At 38.5% G+C, this 23,949-nt stretch overlaps 1 non-coding gene across 1 annotated transcript; it reads right to left on the bottom strand.

The window, feature by feature from the left end:
- Window positions 1-5,401: 5,401 nt before the first annotated feature.
- On the bottom strand, window positions 5,402-5,508 carry LOC131221762 (small nucleolar RNA R71). The gene has a single exon (XR_009159584.1). It is a non-coding gene; the product is annotated as a small nucleolar RNA R71 (small nucleolar RNA).
- Between the last annotated feature and the right edge of the window lie 18,441 nt (window positions 5,509-23,949).

The raw sequence follows: 23,949 nt of genomic DNA, 5'->3' as shown, positions 1-23,949 counted from the left end.
CCAGTCATTATTTGATCCTCCATCCACAGATACTGGTAGAATGGTACCAAACGTTGGTATGATGTGCCCCACTTTGGAATCAGCATGCCCTGAAAATCTCCCAGATGGGATAGTCGTATCCTTTAGATTAAGAAAAGGAATCTAACAATTGTCAGCATTCAAATTCATCAAAAGAAGGCCAAATTTTGGAATGGAAAGGATGCTCTGATCCCAAGATTTTGGAGGCATGGTGTGGACTTAAAAGATTATAGTTGTTGGTGTGGTTTCGGTGGGGTATGTGCTTGTCTTGTTGTGTGCAATTGTGCAGGATTGATGTGGCTCCGGTTCAAATCATGATCACTGCTAACCCCCCTAGCATAAATATAGAGCGGAGCTGGGTCAATTGAGCATAGTCTATTTAGCCAACAATCTTATGCTCGTTTTTAATCAGGCGGTTTGAAGAGGCTTTCCCTCCAATGAGTTCATTTTGCCTTGTCAATCAAGTACTTGCGAAGGTGCAACAGTTATATGATTGAACTAGTGGAGGTAGATGAAAATCGATGCAAATTCCAAACATGATTTGTTGCGGTATCATACAACTAAGGTGGGATTGTCAGCCTGGATTGAGAGCAACAACAATAGTGTGCTGGTGAGTGGAGCAATGGCAATACAAAGGATTACAACAACTAATGTCGGCCCAACATATAAGCGTATGCGAACAGGCACTAGAGTGAACCGCCTTCCTTCATATCTAGCGTGTAGGCACGGATGGAAAGAAATTACAACTACTGGATTAAAACCATGAGTCGGCATGTGGTCACAGGGACAGACCGATGCTACTCCTAACCTAATGGTCTAAGGCTGATGAGCGATGGATGAACTAAGTTAAGATTCTACACTAAGATAATCATTAGTATTGTGCTAGCAAGGGGTTTGTGCTTGGATTGAGGATTTGATTTAGGGTTTCTCTTTGTGTTTGCTCCTATGATTTATAACTTCTACAAAAAGTTGAAGATAACTGATGACCCACATGGTGCCTCCGGTGTAACTAGCTAAGAAAGAGTGGTTATCCTTCTCTTGATTGTGGCTTGCCTTGGTCAAACGCGCTTCAGTGTTGATGCATCTATAACGGCTATTCATCCATATCTGGAAATTGTCTGGCTAACGTGACATCCAAAGATTTTATCCGTGTTTTAGATACTTGGCGGGCAAGCTAGACATGTTGTACATGCCACGTGGCATAATCCATGTTGTTGAGATGATATGTTAGATTTTGGTACAAACAGTGCCCCCTCACGTTTCTTGCCATTCGATAACGGATGGCGTGAAATGTGATATGATATTAATGGCTATCCATGTGTCGTGTGCCTCACTCATCAAATCTTCAAATGACATTTTTTATTTTTTGTTCGTTTTTTCAGTACATTGCCACGTGTCCAATGGAGAAGATATTGGCATATCTCTATGACAACTTTCATCTCGAAATTTCTGTGAGACAATTAATGCGACACATGTGGTCTTACCTATATAGGCGGATTTTTCTTACACCTCTTTTTTTCCTCCCGCTTGCATTCTCTAAGAACTCTAGCTCCTTCTTGCAATACTTGTTATGGCTTCAAAGAATTCAAAAAGCTTCCGATGTTCTAGCAGTTCTATATTCTCCTCTTCTTCCACTGTTGGAGATGCTCCATGGATCTGCATGTTCAGAGGTAATCTTTAAATCAGAGTATGAAACTGTAATTGCACTAATTTATGCACCCTATTTGTTAATCACGTGAGTCCTTGTGTCACATAGTCGGATGAGTCCTTGGAAAGTGAAGACCAAGACACAAGCGAAGCTGTCAATAACATTGTTATCTACTTCTGATTCTTCAGCAGTTGTTATAACATATACTTTAGCTTATAGGGCCTGGTGCCTGAAGAGTTGTCCTCCTTGGTTCTAAAATACTAGAGGACGAGCTGCTTGCTGAGGTTGTTTTTGCTAATATTGTTGCGGCCCAAGAGGAAATGATCACAATGTTGAGGGTCAAATATTGCATATCAGACCTCAATTCTGCCTGATTTTACGTACACGATAATGCCTAATATTATAATTTAATCGTGTTTTTGTGCAGGATGTAATAAGGAGCTTTGATTGAAAAAGAGTATTAAAAGCATGGATTTAACGCTCCGAAGTCACCAGAGCAAGGGACACACTCTAGAGAAGCAAGACTGAAGAATTTACATGCCAGGGATCCGAGGAAATCAGGCCATTCACGTTAAAGAGGCTCGAAATTGGTGAAGAATGCAAGATCACATAGTTCCTACCATCTGATTGGCTCGAAAATTGATGCATGGCCTGGGAGATATAAATAAACCGTACATATTAAATTTCAACCATTAGAGATCTCGAGAATGGGCCAACGGACAGATCAGCCCATTAATCTCCAATTTGGGACCCACCTAGTTTCTGGATACGCTGCAATTTTGGACTCAACGCCTTAAATGAGGCGAAAAAATGGATGGATGGCATAGATTTCTCTCGAACATCACGATGAACCCATATGTACATTGCATGTACATAGGGTACATGTGCACGAGAAGTACACCGGACAGAGAGTCCGGTCAAGCAAAGGGCTGACCCGAAGTCCGTTTTTGAAAAGGAAACAGCGTCCGACGCTGTTTCACCAGGTGATCGCTGTGGGCCCCACTCGCTCCTCAGTTCGATGATCCAAACCGTCCACTTGTCGTAGGAGATGGCCAAGAACAACGCCTAGGTGTCCTTTTGCCACTATGCAAGCATCTTCACGATCCCAGCCGTTCAAACGCAAGATGAACGGTGTAACGCCAAGTCTTGTGGGCCGCAACGAAATCAAACCGGTCTTGCCCTTCCCCAATGGTTTTTCGAGATAATTCCAATGGACGGAGTGGATTTTCCAGAATACACTAATCACGGGCCCGCCAACCACCTCAGCACAGCCCTCGTGCGTAAGCTTACGCACGTCCTTGAAAACCGGCGCTGAGGTGCCGTTCTGTGATCAAGAGGACGTCCGACTCCATGATCTGGACCGTTCACAGGTTGAAACGGGTACCCATAAGCACAACCAAGAAGTCGATTTTGAGGAAGCTGGACGGCGAGCCTCCCAAACTGAGGCCAAACGCAAGTCCTTTTGCGTTTCTTTTACTGTGCACACTGCTGCACTGCCTAGCTGCGTAAGAAGCTTTCTAGGAGCTTTTCGCACCGACTCCAGGAGCCACAACATGCTCCTAATGCTTCTATAAAGGAGGAGAAGAGAGAGAAAACCGGGGGAGGATCGTTTTTGGCTTGGACGATTGCAAGGGATTGCGAGAGAGAGAAGTTGAGTTCGTCTTTTTTCTTTTCTTATTATTCTTTTACTTGGTTTATTTTATTTTAAGAGAACCAGCCATCCATGTCTAGCTGAACCTCTTAGCTAGGGCTAAGAGGTGAAGCTTGTAGTCTGATGAGAGAAATGTTGCTTGTGCCTTTTCTTTAGATTGAAGGGATTTTTGATTTAATTTTATTATGGGAATATTTTTAGTTTTTAATGGCCTGTTGTGACTGAAATTACAATGGGTTTGCAATGGCTTTGAGTATTTCTTTTCCCTTATTTTGATTATGATCTCAGGAAGCCCTGTTGTTCGCCATCGTCACCTGGGCATGGTTGGATGTCTGTACCCTTCCTAACCTTCATAATCATTTGATTGGTTGGTAATTAGTTTAATTCTTTTGTTGACTTTGTCTCCTGGGCATGGTTTGGTGATAGAATCCATTCTAATTCATATACCTTTCATCCCTTTGAATTTATATCAGAGGAAGTTCAATTTCATCCTCATGATTTTTTTGAAGCAGGCATATGATCTCCCTGATCTCTACAAATGGATCCTCTGAATCCCTAGTTTCCCTTTCCTGAATTGCTTAAGTTTTAGATAATTATTCCATAATTATTCCTTAAATTCTATTTGATTTGGATTACATCTTAGTCTAGTTCTATTTCTACCTAGTTTCAGATTACGTACAGGTTTCAGTCCCTTGGGATTCGACCTCGGTCACACCGAGTTTATTACTACATCACAACCCTATACTTGGGGAGTGAACAAGTTTTTGGCGCCGTTGCTGGGGACTGACGGTTGCGATTCTCTGAAATTAATTAGGTTTAGAATTAGTTTAAGATTAGAATTTGACTAACTTTAGTTTTAGATTTTTTTGAACTAACTTGTTTCCCTGTTTTGTAGGATCCTGACATAAGTTTCTAAATTGGTAAGTCCTTCCTAATTTCTCTACTTTTTCTACTTTTACAATTAGGGTTTAAATTTTTCTAATTCTAGTATTTTCCTATTTTTAGGAAATAGTTTATTTTTAGAAACTTTCCTCTTTTAGTTTTTAGAAACTAGGTTAGTTATTTCCCTTTTTAGAAATTCTTTCTAATTTTGGCTCTTTTAGAATCTATCTGTGTTTCCTAATTTATTTTTAGAAATTTTCTACTTGTAGACTTTTGGTTTAAAAACTAACTTTCATATTTTGTAGGCCTTTAAGATAGAAATTTCTAATTCGGTAAGCTCCTTCTCTACTTTCTATTTTTCAGATCTCTTTTAGTAACTTACTTTCTAAGTTTAGGACTTTCCTAATTTATTTTAGAAATTTTCACTTTCCTTTAGGAATTTCTTCTTTTAGAAACTAGTTACTTCTATCTTTCTTTTATTAGACTCTCTATTTCTAGAATCTCACTTATTTTGTTTTGTTTTACAGGTTTTAACTTAGGGACTCCAATTTGGTAACTTCTTTCCAACCCTCTCTTTCTTTCTAGATTTCTTATTTTCTTTCTTAGGATTAGGTTTGGAATTGATTGAGGGCTGCGAGTGTTACATGCCCAAGTGGGCCCGTGACGACACTCGACGTCTCTTGACCGAAGGAGGATTGGTTGAGAGGTTGACTATCCATCGCAGGACTAGACACCGCTCGAAATCCCCTGAGTTAACTGAAGTTATGGCTGAAGACCAACCTCCTCTACTTCTACCTAGGGTGGAGGATACCCAAGATGAGAATGAGGTGCATTAGGCACCTCCGCCTCGTACTTTACGAGATTATCTACAACCGGCGGGAGTGAGTACGCCCTCATGCATGATTTTTGCTGAAAACACAGGACAAATGGACATCAAGCCAGGAGTTATCCAACTCCTTCCCAAAATCCATGGACTTGAATCAGAAAGTCCATATTTACATTTGAAAGAGTTCGATGAGATTATAGCTACATTATATTTTCCAAATGTATCTGAGGATACAATCAGGCTGAAACTCTTTCCTTTTTCCTTAAAAGAGAAGGCTAAGACGTGGTTACATTCACTGCGTCCTAGATCCATTGGCATATGAAACGACATGCAGAGGAAATTCATAAAAAAATTCTTCCCACATCATAAAACGATTACCCTCAGAAAAGCAATCATGAACTTTGCCCAAAAGGAAGATGAAACATTCTTCCAATGTTGGGAAAGGTTCAAAGATTTGGTCAGTTCATGCCCACAACACGGATTTGAAACGTGGCGTATTACAAATTTTTTCTACGATGGACTGACATCTTCCATGCGCCAAATGGTCGAGACAATGTGCAATGGAGAGTTCATTAATAAAGATGTCGATGAGGTATGGGACTAACTCGACAGTCTGGCTGAAAAAACACAATCTTGGGACTATTACCCAAAATCAAACACCACGTCTAGACTAACTCAATCTAAGGAGAAAGGCAGAATGTATCTCCTGAAAGAAGAAGATAATCTCAATTATAAAGTGAATAATCTCATAAGCAAATTTGAGGCCATGGAAGGAAAGAAGGATAAGGTCAATGAAATTGTTTGCGGCATCTGTGATTGCAACATTCACACAACTGAAAACTGTCCTACAATACCTGCCTTTCGAGGAGTGTTGAATGAACAAGCCAATGCCATAAACAACTATCAAAGACCTTTTACTGGACCTAACTCCAATACGTATAATCCTGGTTGGAAAAGTCATCCAAACTTTAGTTGGAGGAATGGACAAACGGCTACCCCTCAAGGTTTCTTCAATCAAATTCAAATCAAATGAAACCTCAAGAGGAACCGGTTCAAAATTACATACAAGAGCTGGCTCAGGCAATGCGGGGATTTACAGATTTTATGTAAAAGATAGATTCTCGTATGACAGTTATAGAAAAGGGGATGCTTCCTGCACAACCTCTTCCCAATCCTAAACCGCAGTACGAGATTAGTGATCCCAGCTCTTCAAATCAGATGGGGCACACTAAATCCATCACCACTCTTAGGAGTGGAAAGATCATTGATAAAACTCTTCCGGTTAGGCCCGAAAAGCCTCAAGAACCAGAAGAGGACAACAATGATGGATCTAGTGATGCCCCACAAAAATTAGAACCGGAACTTCTAGAGAAACCAGTTCCTCCGTTCCCCCAACGGTTGGTTGCACCAAAACGTCTTTCTAACTCTCAGGATATTCTGGAGGTGTTGAAACAAGTGAAAGTTAACATTCCTCTACTTGATGTTGTGAAACAGATTCCTTCATGTGCCAAATTCCTGAAAGACTTATGCACGACCAAAAGACGACAAAGTATTCAAAAGAAAATCTTCTTGACTGAGAAAGTGAGTGCCATCCTGAAGCAAGATGTACCGCAGAAATTCAAGGATCCCGGTAGCCCAACCATATCATGTGTAATCGGGAACCATCGAATTGATCACGCACTTCTTGACTTAGGAGCGAGCGTAAATCTGATTCCCTACTCGGTATACAAACAGTTAGATTTGGGTGAGATAAAACTCACCCTGACCACACTACAACTTGTTGATCGCTCTGTTCGTATACCAAGAGGGATAATTGAGGATGTGTTAGTCCAGGTCGATAGATTTTACTACCCTGTAGATTTTATCATCTTGGACACCGAACCCATCAATAACATGAGCACTCAGATTCCCGTCATTCTTGGTCGCCCATTCCTTGCCACGTCAAATGCAATTATCAATTGCAGGAATGGTGTCATGACTATGTCTTTTGGAATTTTGACATTGAAGTCAAACATCTTTTTCAATAATGGCAGCAACTAAGAGGATAATGACGATTTCCACGACATTAACATGATTGACTCTTTCGTGAAAGATACGACACCTCTAACCTTTTCCTCCGACCATCTAGAGATGTGCCTGGCCCACTCCCATGATTTTGATGCTGACATGATTAGGGAGACGTGCGCCTTGCTTGATACTTACCAGTACTTGAAGTTAACCGGTGGAGGCCACAATTTGAAGAATTGCCACAAACTGATGTAGTGCCTCTACCGTTTAACCTCAAGCCGTCGAAGCTTGACCTAAAACCTTTGCCCTCTGATTTGAAATATGCCTATTTAGGTCAAGATGAGATATACCCGGTGGTGATCTCTGCCCACCTGGAGAAAGAACAGGAGAGTATGCTCATATCTACTTTCATTGAGCATAAAGGAGCCCTAGGATGGACGATAGCGGACTTCAAGGGAATCGATCCCTCGATTTGTACTCACCGCATATATCTTGAGGATAATGCAAAAATCGCTCGACAACCACAACGTAGACTAAATCCAAACATGAAGGAAGTGGTTAAGGCCGAGGTTCTTAAACTATTGGACGTGGGTATCATATACCCTATATCTGATAGTCAATGGGTGAGTCCAACTCAAGTGGTCCCTAAGAAGTCCGGAATCACCATCGTAGCCAATGCTAATAATGAACTTGTGCCAACTAGAGTCACTATTGGTTGGAGAATGTGCATTGACTATAGGAAGTTGAATACCGTCACGAGGAAAGACCACTTTCCTTTACCATTCATTGATCAGATCCTGGAAAGGTTAGCTGGTCATTCCTATTATTGTTTTCTTGACAGGTATTCGGGCTACAACCAGATAGAGATAGCCCCTGAAGACCAGGAAAATATCACATTTACATGTCTCTACGGCACCTTTGCCTACCGAAGGATGCCATTCGGACTATGTAATGCCCCTGCCACCTTTCAGCGATGTATACTTAGTATCTTTTCTGATATGGTGGGGCAATATCTAGAGGTCTTCATGGACGATTTCTCTGTTTACGGTCCATCTTTCAGCAAGTGCTTGGAAAGTCTTAAATGTGTGCTGAAAAGATATGAAGAAAAGAACTTGATACTTAATTGGGAGAAGTGTCATTTCATGGTTCAGAAGGGAATTGTCCTTGGCATATCATCTCATCCAATGGAATCGAGGTAGATAAGGCAAAAATCGATCTTATCTCTAACCTACCTCTACCCAAGAACATCAGAGACGTGCGATCCTTCTTAGGACCACAGGATTTTACAAGCGATTCATAAAGAACTTTAGTCTCCTCTCTCGTCCTTTATGTAATCTTCTTCAAAAGGATGCTCCGTACGAGTGGACTGAGCAATGCCAGGAAGCTTTCACCAAGCTTAAGGGCACGTTAACCACTGCACCTATCATGCAGCCACCCGACTGGAGCCTTCCTTTTGAGCTTATGTGCGACGCTTCTGATTATGCTTTTGGATCGGTTCTAGCTCAGAGAAAAGATAAGAGGCCCTACGTCATTCATTATGCAAGTAGAACTTTAAATTCTGCCCAAGTGAGCTACTTGACTACGGAAAAGGAACTCCTAGCCGTAGTGTTCGCTTTGGATAAATTTAGGTCCTACTTGATCGGATCCAAGATCATTATCTACACAGATCATGCGGCACTTAAGTATCTTCTTTCTAAGAATGATTCTAAGCCCCGCCTGATACGATGGATCCTTCTACTCTAAGAATTTGATTTGAAAATTAAAGATAAAAAGGGAGTAGAGAACGTAGTGGCCGATCATCTGTCTCGCCTTAATACCTCTGATTCCCTTGAGGCGACCCATATCAATGATATGTTCCCTGATGAACAACTATTCAGAGTCTCCCATTCACCTTGGTTCGCTGATATTGCTAATTATCTTGCCACAGGTTCCATACCGACACATTGGACTACGTAAGATAAGAAGAAATTTTTCACCAAGGTGCGCAACTTTTTCTGGGACGATCCATATTTGTTTAAATATTGCTCAGACCAGATCCTAAGGAGATGTGTGCCAGATGATGAGCATCAGAGTGTCATCTCCTTCTGTCACTCACAGGCCTGTGGTGGTCACTTTTCTGTTAAAAAGACCACGGCCAAGATTTTACAGTGTGGCTTTTATTGGCCCCTATGTTCAAGGACACTCATGAGTTTTACAAGGCTTATGAGCGTTGTAAGAAATTGGGAGCATTGTCCCTTCGAAATATGATGCCTTTGAATCTCATCCTTATCATAGAAGCATTTGACTGCTGGGGCATTGATTTCATAGGACCATTCCCCCAATCATTTCAAAATTTGTATATTTTGCTCGCCATAGATTATGTCACTAAATGAGTCGAAGCAATTCCGTACCGAAATAATGACCATCGCTCGGTCATTAAATTCTTAAAAGAGAACATCCTTTCGCGGTTCGGGACGCCTCGAGCCATCATTAGTGATGGGGGCTCACACTTTTGTAATAGACCATTCGAGAGCTTAATGAAGAAATACGGTATCTCTCATAAGGTGAGCACCCCATACCATCCACAGACAAGTGGACAAGCTGAGATTTCTAATAGAGAGATCAAACATATCCTGGAGAAAATAGTTAACCCAAATCGTAAGGATTGGTCAATCCAATTGACCGATGCCTTATGGGCATACCGTACTGCTTTTAAAACCCCTATTGGGAAAGCTTGTCACTTGCCTGTGGAGTTGGAACATAAAGCGTACTGGGCGATCAAGAATCTAAATTTCAATCTGGACAACGCTGGCTCACTACGTAAACTTCAATTAAATGAACTTGAAGAAATCTGGAACGATGTATACGAGAACTTGAGAATTTACAAAGACAGAATGAAGGCGTTTCATGACCAACGTATTTTACGAAAATCATTCACACCTGGTCAAAAAGTCCTTTTGTATAATTCTCGATTACATATCTTTCCAGGTAAGCTTCGATCTTGTTGGACCGGCCCTTACATTGTGGTCACTGCGTATCCTCATGGGGCCGTTAAGATAAGAGATCCTGACAATGGCAAGGAGTTTAAAGTAAATGGACATCGCTTAAAGCCATTTATCGAGAAATTCGATTCAGAGGACATGTCCATACCTCTGACTAATCCTGTTTACCAGGATTGACCTCCTAGTCTGATGGAGGTATAGGTAGGTTTCCTGTTTTCATAGGATTAGGATAGTTTCCTTTATACTGTTTTAGGATAGACAGTAAACTTAGCGCTCCTAGGAACCAACCCAGCTTTTCATTCCGTTTCATTTTCCTAGTTAGTTAGTTCAATGTTTGTGGGTAACATTGCTGCAAACCCTCACGAGACTACAACTCGTCCGCTAGGGGCAACCTAGGGGTTTAAAGGCTTGTTGCATACGCTAAATACAATCGAGAGCACCTGCGAAAGTGGTATAGGTAGGATTTGATTTCTTGTTATTTTTATTTTACTTCTGTTGGTTTCTCTCTTGTGCTGACCCGCTCTTACATAGATATCTTTGGAAAGCCTCTTGATTCTTTCATCCAGGTACTATCTTTCCATCACTCCTCTTATATTTTCGTTGTCCCATGTGCATTACATGCCTATTTCTTTTACATTGAGGACAATATAAATTTTAGGTTGGGGGTGGGAGATTAGGTTTTAGGTTTCCTAATTAGTGTTTTCTTGGTCTTGAGCGAAAATTGTGAAAATTTTAAATTTTTCTAGAATTTCGTATGAATTCAAAGTAATTTTGATGGCCATCTGGGACACTTGGAATTGCAAAATACATGATGTTAGTAATTTAAGACTTTGGATTCAGTTATCTGTTAGATTTCACAGCTAAGTTTGAATTATTAATCCATTATTAAAAGTTGTAAACATTGATTGAGTCATGAATTCTCAGGACACATCTCGCTTACACATTAAGGTTTCAGTTCGATATTGAATTGTAACTTGGTGATCATTAAGCATGGAAGGATCCAACCTGGGGAATTGTCCATCTTGTTCAATACAAAGAATACAAAAAAAAAAAGACAGTTGTCATCAGGAAGGGTTGGGTGTACGATCTTCAACATAGGTTTGCTCCTTATAGGTGTGGAAGCGATTCCCTTTCCCCTCGATGGAAAAATTAAAAGCTGGAAGAATTTTTAAAAAAAAACAGAGAGAGAGAATTGTAAGGCAATTTCTGGTTTAGGTTTTGGTTGTCTTGAATGCTCAGTCGATCATCAATGTATCATAGGAATTGATAATTGGATCTCTTAATGATGGTAAGCTGTGATTACACTATACACCCATGGAACTCGATGTTTAGAATTGTTCTAATTAATGGATTAATATTTGAACTTGATTATGAAGTTTACCATGAGCTTGATTTCAGGAGAAAGTAATGCCAACAATCATGAATTGTAGACTTCTATTTTTGGATTATTTTCAAAAATCACTCGAGTTTATAAAAATTGTTCTGTAATTTTCAACTTATCTTTCGCATACTTTACTCGGGACTAACAAAATGCTGGTTGGAGGTTGTGTTGAGGGTCAAATATTGCATATCAGACCCCGATTACTGCCTGATTTTACGTACACGATAATGCCTAATATTATAATTTAATCGTGTTTTCGTGTAGGATGTAATAAGGAGCTTTGATTGAAAAAGAGTATTAAAAGCATGGATTTAACGCTCCGAAGTCACCAGAGCAAGGGACACACTCCAGAGAAGCAAGACTGAAGAATTTACATGCCAGGGATCCGAGGAAATCAGGCCATTCACGTTAAAGAGGCCCGAAATTGGTGAAGAATGCAAGATCACATAGTTCCTGCCATCTGATTGGCTCGAAAATTCATGCATGGCCTGGGAGATATAAATAAACCGTTCATATTAAATTTCAACCATTGGAGATCTTGAGAAATGGGCCAACGGACAGATCAGCCCATTAATCTCCAATTTGGGACCCACTTAGTTTCTAGATATGCTGCAATTTTGGACTCAACGCCTTAAATGAGGCAAAAAAATGGATGGACGGCACAGATTTTTCTCGAACATCACGATGAACCCATATGTACATTACATGTACATAGGGTACATGTGCACGAGAAGTGCACCGGACGGAGAGTCCGGTCAAGCAAAGGGCTGACCCGAAGTCCGTTTTTGAAAAGGAAACAGCTCCGACGCTGTTTCACCGGGTGATCATTGTGGGCCCCACTCGCTCCTCAGTTCAATGATCCAAACCGTCCACTTGTCGTAGGAGATGGCCAAGAACAACGCCTAGGTGTCCTTTTGCCACTATGCAAGCGTCTTCACGATCCCAGCCGTTCAAACGCAAGATGAACAGTGTAATGCCAAGTCTTGTAGACCGCAACGAAATCAAACCGTTCTTGCCCTTCCCCAACGGTTTTTCGAGATAATTCCAATGGACGGAGTGGATTTTCCAGAATACACTAATCACGGGCCCACCGACCACCTCAGCGCAGCCCTCGTGCGTAAGCTTATGCACGTCCGTGAAAACCGGTGCTGAGGGGCCGTTTTGTGATCAAGAGGACGTCCGACGCCATGATCTGAACCGTTCACAGGCTGAAACGGGTACCCATAAGCACAGCCAAGAAGTTGGTTTTGAGGAAGCTGGACGGCGAGCCTCCCAAACTGAGGCCAAACGCAAGTCCTTTTGCGTTTCTTTTGCTGCGCACGCTGCTGCACCGCCTAGCTGCGTAAGAAGCTTTCTAGGAGCTTTTCGCACCGACTCTAGGAGCTACAGCATGCGCCTAATGCTTCTATAAAGGAGGAGAAGAGAGAGAAAACCGGGGGAAGATCGTTTTTAGCTTGGACGATTGCAAGGGATTGCGAGAGAGAGAAGTTGAGTTCGTCTTTTTTCTTTTCTTATTATTCTTTTACTTGGTTTATTTTATTTTAAGAGAACCAACCATCCATGTCTGGCTAAACCTCTTAGCTAGGGCTAAGAGGTGAAGCTTGTTGTCTGATGGGAGAAATGTTGCTTGTGCCTTTTGTTTAGATTGAAGGGATTTTTGATTTAATTTTGTTATAGGAATATTTTTAGTTTTTAATGGCCTGTTGTAACTGAAATTACAATGGGTTTGCAATGGCTTTGAGTATTTCTTTTCCCTTATTTTGATTATGATCTCAGGAAGCCCTGTTGTTCGCCATCGTCTCCTGGGCATGGTTGGATGTCGGTACCCTTCCTAACCTTCATAATCATTTGATTGGTTAGTAATTAGTTTAATTCTTTTGTTGACTTTGTCTCCTGGGCATAGTTTAGTGATAGAATCCATTCTAATTTATATACCTTTCATCCCTTTGAATTTATATCAGAGGAAGTTCAATTTAATTCTCATGATTTTTTGAAGCAGGCATAAGATCTCCCTGATCTCTACAAGTGGATCCTCTGAATCCCTAGTTTCCCTTCCCTGAATTGCTTAAGTTTTAGATAATTATTCCGTAATTATTCTTTAAATTCTATTTGATTTAGATTACATCTTAGTCTAGTTCTATTTCTACCTAGTTTCAGATTACGTACAGGTTTCAGTCCCTTGGGATTCAACCTCGGTCTCACCGAGTTTATTACTACATCACAACCCTATACTTGGGGAGTGAACACACAATGCTTACGGATAAGAAAGCAATGGTCGAGATGCTTGCAAACACCACCCAGACTGGTGAGATGGTGTAAAAAGTTGCAACCAATAGGGAATTTGTTGAAGTGGTTAGATCTAGCCAATATCCCTAAGTCGAGTTATGTAAAAATGGGCTTTGTGTTCGTACTTCCCACAATATATACAGTTCCCAAAAAAGAATTAATATTGAGTACTTGGTGCTTGAAACTAACCATGAGTTTGCTGCATCTTCTCTAACAGTTGTTGCTGGTTGAGTGCAACCCTGATTTGACTTCCCATCTCTTTTATATGTACTCGAGACTTCAAACACTGATCACTATCTCTTTTATATGTACTCGAGACTTTAAACACTGCTCACAATTTCAGAATTCTTTTTAATATCATCACAATAGAACTTGGTTGTAATATTTTAACAAAGGCCCTCATTGAATTTCTTGATCTTGTATTCCTCATCTTTCATCATTTTCAAGACATATCTTGATAGTTCAGTGAACTTTACCTCATACTGTGCTTGTAATGCCCTGAAATTTCGAGGATCGAGTAATGCCCGAATCCCGAACTTCTGAGTGCTACTTATGCCCTGTGGAATTTCTAAATGTGGATTTCATTTGATTGATGTATGAGCATTTGAAAAATTAAATGGATCATGCGGCATGAACTGCAGTTAACTACTAAATTAAAGTACCACTAATAAAGGGTACAACTAGCAAAATGAGGTCATTTGTATAATGCACGAGATCGCGTCTCGGCAAAGTATGTGTAGTCCAAAAATATACAAAATATCCCCCGCCTTAAGGCCCTGTCGCTGCTCTAGGGCGACCTATGGCGACCCACCCAGCTGCTGGAAGTAGGAGAGCTCCTCTTCCTCGTCTATAAACATCTCATCCAGCACATCTAGATCTGTGATACCTACGTCTAAGATAGGGTCCGGTTGGTATTTTAAAACACCGTCCTAGAGTGGGAGTGAGTGATCAACTCAATGGTTCCATTAGCATCAAGTTACATAAGTTATCAATTTCATAGGTACAAATAATGAAAAACAACAAAGCACACGATTTGTAGTTACTCTTATTAGTGCTCATGTATGGTATTATGATATGATACATGCCCTCGCCATCCAACACTCCCTCAACTGACAACATCTATACGTTCTCATGTGTCTAACACTCCCACAATGCGACCTCGACTGCAGTGTCGCCAGCTTAACTAGATGTGATGCGGTTGTGATCATGTTAACCAAGTGTTTAGTTATGTCCGTTCATCTAGCAAAATTGGGGAAACTAAGACACCCTTATGAGATTAATGCCCTATCCCACTCGCGCGGCCGTGGTGGCCTTGTACATATGATTTTTGATCCATCTGGGTTCGTCACTCCCATCTAACTAATACAAATGGCTGATTTGCAAACTATGTTGCTCGCGATCACTATGGGGGGGGGGGGGGGGTTGCTCGTTACCCCAACGTAGACTAATAGCTCGAGCATAGTGTCCCATAGCACCATGCTTGGCTTACGAGGCTTGTGGATCGCATCATAGCCTTTGTAAGTGGGCATTCCATGGGTGTGGGGTGCTTCAGGTTCAAACAGGTGTGATCATACATGGTGGAAATACATGGTTGGTCAGCTAGTGAGCCAATTCGGCCGATATAGCCGAACTACAGAGCATCTAGCATTGGGTGCAAGCATCCCGTGTAGTCTAACTATTGCCGGCTATCTTTGTTTGACTTAGATTAGTTGGATTGGTCCCTGAGTGGCCAGACCGATAGGGCTATTTGTGCGGCTTTTTGCGATTTGCAGGCCAACCCAATGGGTCAGACATTTAGCACTTCATAGGAGGTCATATACATCACTTAATCCATGGAATTTCATGCATGCATGGCAATAAGTATAGGCATTCAATTCAATTGAAACATCGTGACGGCATGCAGGTACACTACCCCAATTCATCACAGATTTTTGAAATAAATTAGAAACAAATTTCATATACCAAAAAGAAAAATAAATGATGGGCAGCCGTTCAATAGTTGGCCTAATCTAGTATGGAAGTAATCATTAACTACTCTAAGCATGATTAGGCAAATTCATGGAGAAGTAACTACCAAGGATTACTTGTTAATTAACATGCGCACCAATTTAGCACAACACAATCACTAGCTACAAGCTAGGTTCGATAATTTATCACCTAAGGTTAATGGTCTGCACCTAGGAGTAGTCTAATGGTTCGTGATGCTGCTTCTAAGGTTTCGAGTTCATGGGTTGGCATATAGAAGCCCTGCACCAATTTAATTCGCTTGTTAGGGTGCATGCAAGTGGCCTAAGATGCCAAAATCCGAAAAGGGCTAGATTGATTACCTCTCTACTGTCGGTGGGTGACTCTCTACGGCGGCTGACTCGTGGGCTCCGATGTGGGCAGTGGTACAAGGGAATTTTCCCCTAGTCAGCTCCCCTAAGAGCTCTCTTCCTCTACTCTCCCCACTTCCTCTCTCCCTTACAACAGAAATTTTGTATGGGAGTGAAGGAGTGTGATTTTGTGGCTTAAATAGTCTGAATTTTTGTGTAAATGACCCTAGGGATCCTTTTTCTAAATGCATGCCCCTAGTGGGCTGAATTCTGGCCCATAGGGCTATTCTGGGCCCACTGACCCATCTGTGCCATGGGGCAAGTGCCCCATCACCGGATAAGTGATCGGTCTGAATTTGGTGGAAATCAGATGTCTTGATTAACCATGGGGACTACTTGCGATCGACAGCCATTAATGTTCGATCGGGGCCACAGTTAGACGGATATGAGCAGGAAAATATCTCTAGCTCATGGCCCGAGTTTGATCACAATCTAATGGTTGGAAAGTCACAACTTTGTAGTTTAATGGCAGGGCAAACTTTACTTAAGTTTTAGGTTTAGGTCTGGGAGAGTCTCGCTTTGTAAGCACTACCTTCTCGATTCAAGTTGTATAGTTCAGGGTACCATTTGAGTTTGCCATTTGCAATAGACTTTAAGCCCAGTGAGGCCTACAATTTCCTATAGTTTCGGACTTAGAGGATTTTTTTCGGGCAATACAAGGTCATTTTAGTCTGTCACAGTGGATTATTAGAAGAGATGGCACCGCGGCCCATTTTTGATTTAACTCATACTTAGGTCTGACTATGTTTGTGACCTTGTCCCTTCATAATTTGGTGGCCACGACACCTGATGTCATTCCTTCTTAGCCTTTTAGGAATTCGCACATGTGTTCCATGTGGTTGCCCAGAGCGGTCCTACTAGAGGATGCCCTAGGACGTCTCGACAGTTGGCCCAGGTGTTACAGTGCTACTATCATCCATCCCTATTCCAGTTTAAAAAAATTGGCCATTTTTTATTATGATAGACCTTAGGAAAATATTTCTCATTGAATTTGCCTTAAAATTCTTTTTAAGTACATACATGATCAGTTGTAACCATCCTTTTAGCTGATCTTCACCTGACATCTTCTTTGCCTTGAAGCATAAAAGACACCAATCGTACTTTCTGGGTATCGGGGCAATTCTTCACTTCTAATATCTTCTCAACTTGCTTAAACTAATCATCTATTACTGAAGGATTTATAAAACCTTTGAACACTAGTGGCCGAAGTTTTATGAATTTCTCAAGGAAATCCACTTCACATGTTTATTCAGTCCTAATTGGTGATGCCTGATTATGAGCTTGAGGTGCCTGGTTAAATTGGCCAACATATTCCATTGAATAGTAAATTGTTCCCGTTGTTATTTCATCATGGCGGCTATTTGATTTACTAATCCAAATGCAGCATCCCACGGTTGCATGCTGGATCTGACAAAATTAGCACGCATTGTAGATTGGGACAAAGGCAATTAGGTACTTGGTGCAACCCCACCTTGATCTACTGCAAGTGGAGGTAAAGGATTTTGTAGTCCCTCTTCAATCTCGTTCCCTTCAATTACATTCTTATCATGTTCTCTATTTTTCATTTCATCTTCTTCCAGAATTATAATGTCTAGTATTAGGTCACAAGGAAGGGTAATGTTAGTAAAAGGTACTAAGTCACGGATGCCACGTGTCTTCTTTGGGACCACGATTTTCCTATAAGAAAGGAATTTTATAATTTAATAGGGATTCTTGATTTTAAGTTTACATTAAAAAAAATCTCTAAAAAAGTACTTCAGATAAAATTGTTAATTTTACCAAAATGTAATTATCAAAATGAAAGACTGTTAGTTAAACCGTCAGGACACCAATTTTAGGAAGATTTAATTTATGTTTTTGGTATGTGGTAATATCATTGTTTAATATACTTACAAACTTAAAATTAATTTCAAAATTTTTTTAGGGATCCTATTACAAGTATACTCTATCTAAAATTTTAGCTCAATCTTACAACCACAATAATTTTTAAGATTCCTGCAGTTAGACCTGTATAGTATTTGATGAATTCTGAAAAACCAATAATAACTCCCCGAATCAGCACAGTGACTATCATATTTTCTATATTCGATCAAGATTTTGAATCGCTTTGATTAGAGTAATACCTTTATAGTTACGAATTTTACAAGTTGGGTGATTCGTACTACCCATTGCTGTCCACCAGGACTTTGTGGACTAAATATCTTAAAAAATTATTACAGTTCAAACTAACCTATCTCAATATAAAATATACTCAAACCAGAGTGTAGGGAACATGCTGCTTAGTTTTTAAAGTTTTTTTTTTAATTTATACATTTCAATGAATATGGAACCCTAATTTTTATTTCTACATTAATTATTTCACATAATATTCAGAGAGAAAATCTTACGTGTAACTTTTTTAATTCCAAGGAGGCCTACCAATTATGTACACGAGTGAGCTACATAAACCGTAGGTCACACTAGATTTTACAAAACGCCTCTCTTTAATACCATTCTATCACACCCTGTAAATCAGATACTGAGTGTGCACCTTCAAACTCGAGTTACATTTAACCTGTAGGTCACACTAGATTTTACAAAAAGCCTCTCTTTAATACCATTCTATCACACCCTGTAAATCAGATACTGAGTGTGCACCCTCAGACTCGAGTTATAGTCCATGACTCATACACTTAATATACTTAAATCAACGAATCACACCATTTTAATAAATGTAAAATATAATCTATTTTCTATGTTCTCATCAACATCCATCAATACACTCATATCAACTACACATTCATTCACAAATATTCACCACCACACATCCATAATAATCAAGAACACTAAGTAAAACATTGTTGTCCACCTATTTGAGACTTTTATTAAGCCATTGTTCATAATCATCAATGTATTCAAAAATTATAAAATCTAAATACGAAGTCATTTCAAAACAGAAATGAGAACAATAATAGGCAACACATGTCCCATCTAATCATTTTACTGATCTAGTGCAGTAAGCTCATCTTTGTTTAAATATGGTCATTGTTCCTGTGGATCATCCATTGGTTTGGCCTCAAGTTCTTACTCTTGAGTCATTATATTTGCTTCAATTACATCTATACGATTTTTCAATCATTACACCATCAGCTGGCTAGGCTAAGTGAGTGAAATCATCATGGTTCGTGCACAATACAATTAAAATAATATACACATATAAAGCATAACAATCAAGCATAAAAATTAGAAACAAAATGCAAATGATGTAATTAATATGAATGTTGTAAATGATTTTGATGATGCATTAAGTGGGTATAAATAAAAGCCATCAACTTGCTTGAGTTAGATATCGGCAACCCGCATCTACACTCGGCAAGCAGTCTCGTATCATCCCCCCCACCCCCCGGTGGGCAGGCTTCCACATATAGTGGGCTTCTAGTGGGTACAATGAGTTGTCTCTTAGGTAACCGTACAAAAGCATTAACAATGCAAGGCATGAATGTTTAATGCATCAATAATCATAAAAACAGTCACATACATCTCTCTATATGAGAGGCATTTCATATGTTCATAATTTCAAGAATATCTCAACATTAATTAGTCAATAATCAATTCAATCTAGTTATTCACAAGCATAATCATAATGAAACCATTCATACCAATACAATAATCTATTTTAATCATACGAAGATGAAACATGTTGAGATTACTCACCTGATGATTTTAGTTGGGAAAGTTAGGGAGAAATTTGATTGAGCAAATTAGGAAATATTTGTAAGTCATATACAGTGCACCACAATATTAAAAATAAATGGATGATAAAAGACCAAGTTCATAAAACCTTTAATTTATTTTGATCACTGAGACCATATATAGGAGTGATTCTTAGGTTCTACAAGGTAATGTACCTAATTGATAGGGTATATCTTATCTATCCCAGCCAAAAAGTTATACTAGATATGCTATAAGATGACCCACTACTGGATAGCTTCGATCTTATAACAACATGCTATGATGACACATATTATAGCTGGTGGATGTGTTGTCCTAAACACATGTGGCTTGTATAAGTTTTACCACACATCCACATCCCCTTCTATAATACATATGACACACATATATTATATTATGTACATATAACGTGCTTTTATTCAATGTGGGTCCTACTAAAAGGATATGAACTGATTACATGATTACCACCCTTGTGGTGAGCGTTGAAAAGAAATTTTGGTCCAATCCAAAATCTGTGGGAGCCACAATAACATAGAAGATTATTGTACAACCACCATTGCTTTCTTACGGTATGAGCCACAAGTTTTTGGATATATCCTAAATTTACACCCTGAGCCCAAAGTGGCCTTTTGAACTAAATGAATGAGGTGGATACAATACATATATCACTGTGGGGTCCATAATCTCATGGCCCAAGATGGTTTCTAATGTCTAGAAATCGTACTCGGTTTCCAACGCAAGAATTGAAAGTTTATTTTTATTTATTTATTTATGGAATGAATCCCATGATGATCTGAGCTATTGGTGAGATGAGTAATCCTCACATTAGGGGTAGCCTACAAATCTCCTCGAAACACTACTTTTTTGGCCCATGCGAATGCTCAATAGTAATTATTTATATTTTTCACTTTTTAAGGCACTATGGTCCCCTTGAATTTTCTTTCAAGTTAATTTTTCAACCCCAAGTTTCTAATTAAGTGACAAGATCAATCTATGTCATGCATTTGTCACTTGCATCAAGATAACCCCACACAGATGACCCACGGATTTGAATCAATCCAGGTTATGTAAATACATTAATTTCACCTCTGTACGCTAGAGAGTTTATATATATATATATATATATATATATATATATTCATGGTTCACACATGTGCGTTAAATCTATTCCATTCACCAGTTTACTATCTTTTGAGGACACGGGTCAAAAAAATGAGTCAAATTCGTGATTCTGGTGGACCATACAATCATTAAAAACATGGACCATTCTTTGACCATTAAATCTTCCTCTAGCTTGTCTAAGGCTCATTATGGTGGCATGTCTTATCCAAACGGGCCAATGGGCCACAATAAAATAGTTTAAAAAAAAAAGGTACAAATATTATCTAATTTGAAACCCCTGTGGGCTCCAAGAAGTTTTTAATTTTAGACACTCAATATTCACTATTTTTTATCATATGGCCAACCTGATGATCACCACTACGACAAAATGGGGAATTTGTGACATATTTTTGCGACAGACTTCATCCGTCATGAAAATCTCTTGGTTTAACGATGGATTTAATCTGTCGCTAACGGAAAAAGTCCGTCGCTACGCTCCTCTTTCTCGAATATCCATAGTTTGAACGTCGCGGAATTTAGCGACGGACCAAAATCTGTCGCTAAAATCTGATTTACGACAGATTTGTCCCTCGTAACTAGGCGACGAATGAAATCCGTCGCAAATTTTGATTTGGCGACGGAAAATGAACAGTTGCAAATTCCCGCCCAAAATACCAAATGGTGCGCTTTTCAGTTGATTTTGCGACGGATCAGGTCCGTCGTAAAAGGACTTTTGCCTTGACATTATTTTTTGACATTATTTTTTTTCATTTTTTTTAGAATATGGTGGAAAATTAAGTTTTTTTTTTTTTTTTGTAGTCTAATAATTGTTTTTAATAGAAATTTAGTGGTTAAATTGTACATATTTGTATCCAAGATTATTTTTTAACAATTGATTGAATGCAAAAAGAAAATTTATTTTGTTTTTATATCAAATGAGTGGAATTTTTATTTTTATTTTTTAATTTAAAATTAATATTTAAATGATTTGTAATATCACATGAAAAAGAATATTGAGAAGTTTAAAAATTTTATCAATGTTTGAGAAAAAAATTAGATTTTGAAAAAATAAAAATTATGATTTAATAAAAATCTATTTTGTGGGAATAAAAATCTATTTTGTGAATATTTAATAAAGTTGATAAATTTGAAAAAAGAAAAAAGCATTTGATTTTGAGAAAAAATAATATCCTGAAAAAGAAAATTAAAAATAATTTTAAAAATGTGAAAATTTTCACAATGTTGAAGAATGAAAATATTTTAAAAAAGAAAATGAGAGTTTGAAATTTGAAAAAAAAAAATAATTGTGAAGTTCAATAAAAATTGACAAGTTCAAATAAAATGCTTTAAAAAAAATGGAGAAGTGAAAAAAAATTGAAAATTTTTAAAATAAAACGATATTAAAAAATCGATACTTTATCAAAAAACAAACATTTTGAAACAAAAAATAAATAAGTTGAAAAATTTTGTGATTTTGAAAAATAATTGAAAATGTTCAAAATTCGAAATTAAAAGAAAATTTTATTTATAAAAACACTAAGATTTTGAAAAAATATATATAATTTTTTTAAAAAATTGAAAAGTTGAAAACAACATGATGCTTTTGAAGAAAAAAATTAGCATTTTGGAATTTTTGGGAAAAAAATTTAAGATATTTTGAATATAAAAATTCAGAATTTGTATTTTAATTTATTTTTTGAAGTATTTTATAATAAAAATGATATTTTGTTAAAAGTTTTCAAAGAAAAATTAAGAGTAAAAAAATATACATTTTGAAAAAAAATGTAATTTTTAAATGAAAATTGATATTTATCTGTGAAAAAAAAAATATTTTTAATAAATTATTAGGCACATCTACTAATTGAACATTTAACTGTTTTTGGACAATCGAATTAGTCTAGATTGAAGAGTAATTAACTTCATATGCTTAAATCAAATTTCACTCAAATTGTTGATCAATCTTGTATTCCCTACCTTTCTCACATATAGCTAGCCTGATTGGGGCAAGTAACTAGTCAAATTGAGAGTATTGATCAATAAAATAGAGTGAATGGACTATACATATAAAATAGGCTAAATATTATTGTCAAAATTGTGACCCAACTTATTAACCTCGCGAGAACCTACGAATTGATGTTAATAAGTTTTGTGGGCCCTATCATGATGTGTGTCGAACATCAACACCATGCATTTAATGTGTCCCCTTTAGGTTATGAGATATCTCAAAAATCATCCATAAACGAAACTCAAGTGGACCATACCATCTAAAACCATGTCAAGACATCATAAAAAATATAAAAGCACTTGGTGGGGCCCATATGAGTTTTGGATGCGGCTAAAACTTGGTCCGATCCCTAATCCAAGTGGGACACACATAATGAGTGGGTTGGATATGTGAATCACATTAAGGCAAGCCCAATATATGATTGTGAATGTTTTAAAGAAACCCCTCTACATTTAGGTGAGTTAGTCATTACCTTTACCAAAGTAAACTTTGTGGGGTCCACCGTTATTTATTTATTTTATCCATTCCGTTTATCCACGTTAACAGATAATTTGAGGTCTAAAGAACAAAAAGGAAGCATATCCAAAGCTCAAGTGGACCACACTACAAGAAATTGTGTGATTGAACCTCTACCACTGAAAAATTCTTGGAGGCCATAGAAGTTTTGGATCAAGTTGATGTTTGTGTTTTCTCTTCATTCATATATATTTGATATTATGAATAGGTTGGATGGCAAATAAATGTTCCTATGGGCCCAAGGAAGGTATTAATGGTGGAAATCATTATTCCACATTGTTTCGTGTGGCATGGTCCACTTGAGTTTTGGATTTACCAAAAATTTGGTATCAACCCACACCATTCATCCATTTTTTGAGATCATTTCAGAGAATTATTCCAAAAATGAATCATTTTCAAAGATTAAATGGACCGCACCACAAATACCAGCATGGATGGGAACGGATTGGCTACTCCCCTGCCAAACGCCAGTTGGCTAGTATTCAGTGTTATGTGGGCCCCATCATGATGTATGTATTTCATCCATTATGTTCATCCATTTTTACCGATCATTTTGGGGCT

This window comes from Magnolia sinica, chromosome 1 (genome assembly GCF_029962835.1).
Source record: "Magnolia sinica isolate HGM2019 chromosome 1, MsV1, whole genome shotgun sequence".
In the NCBI taxonomy this organism is placed as follows: domain Eukaryota; kingdom Viridiplantae; phylum Streptophyta; class Magnoliopsida; order Magnoliales; family Magnoliaceae; genus Magnolia; species Magnolia sinica.
The sequence above is the reverse complement of the archived record's forward strand: the minus strand, read 5'-3'. Positions and strand labels throughout refer to the sequence as shown.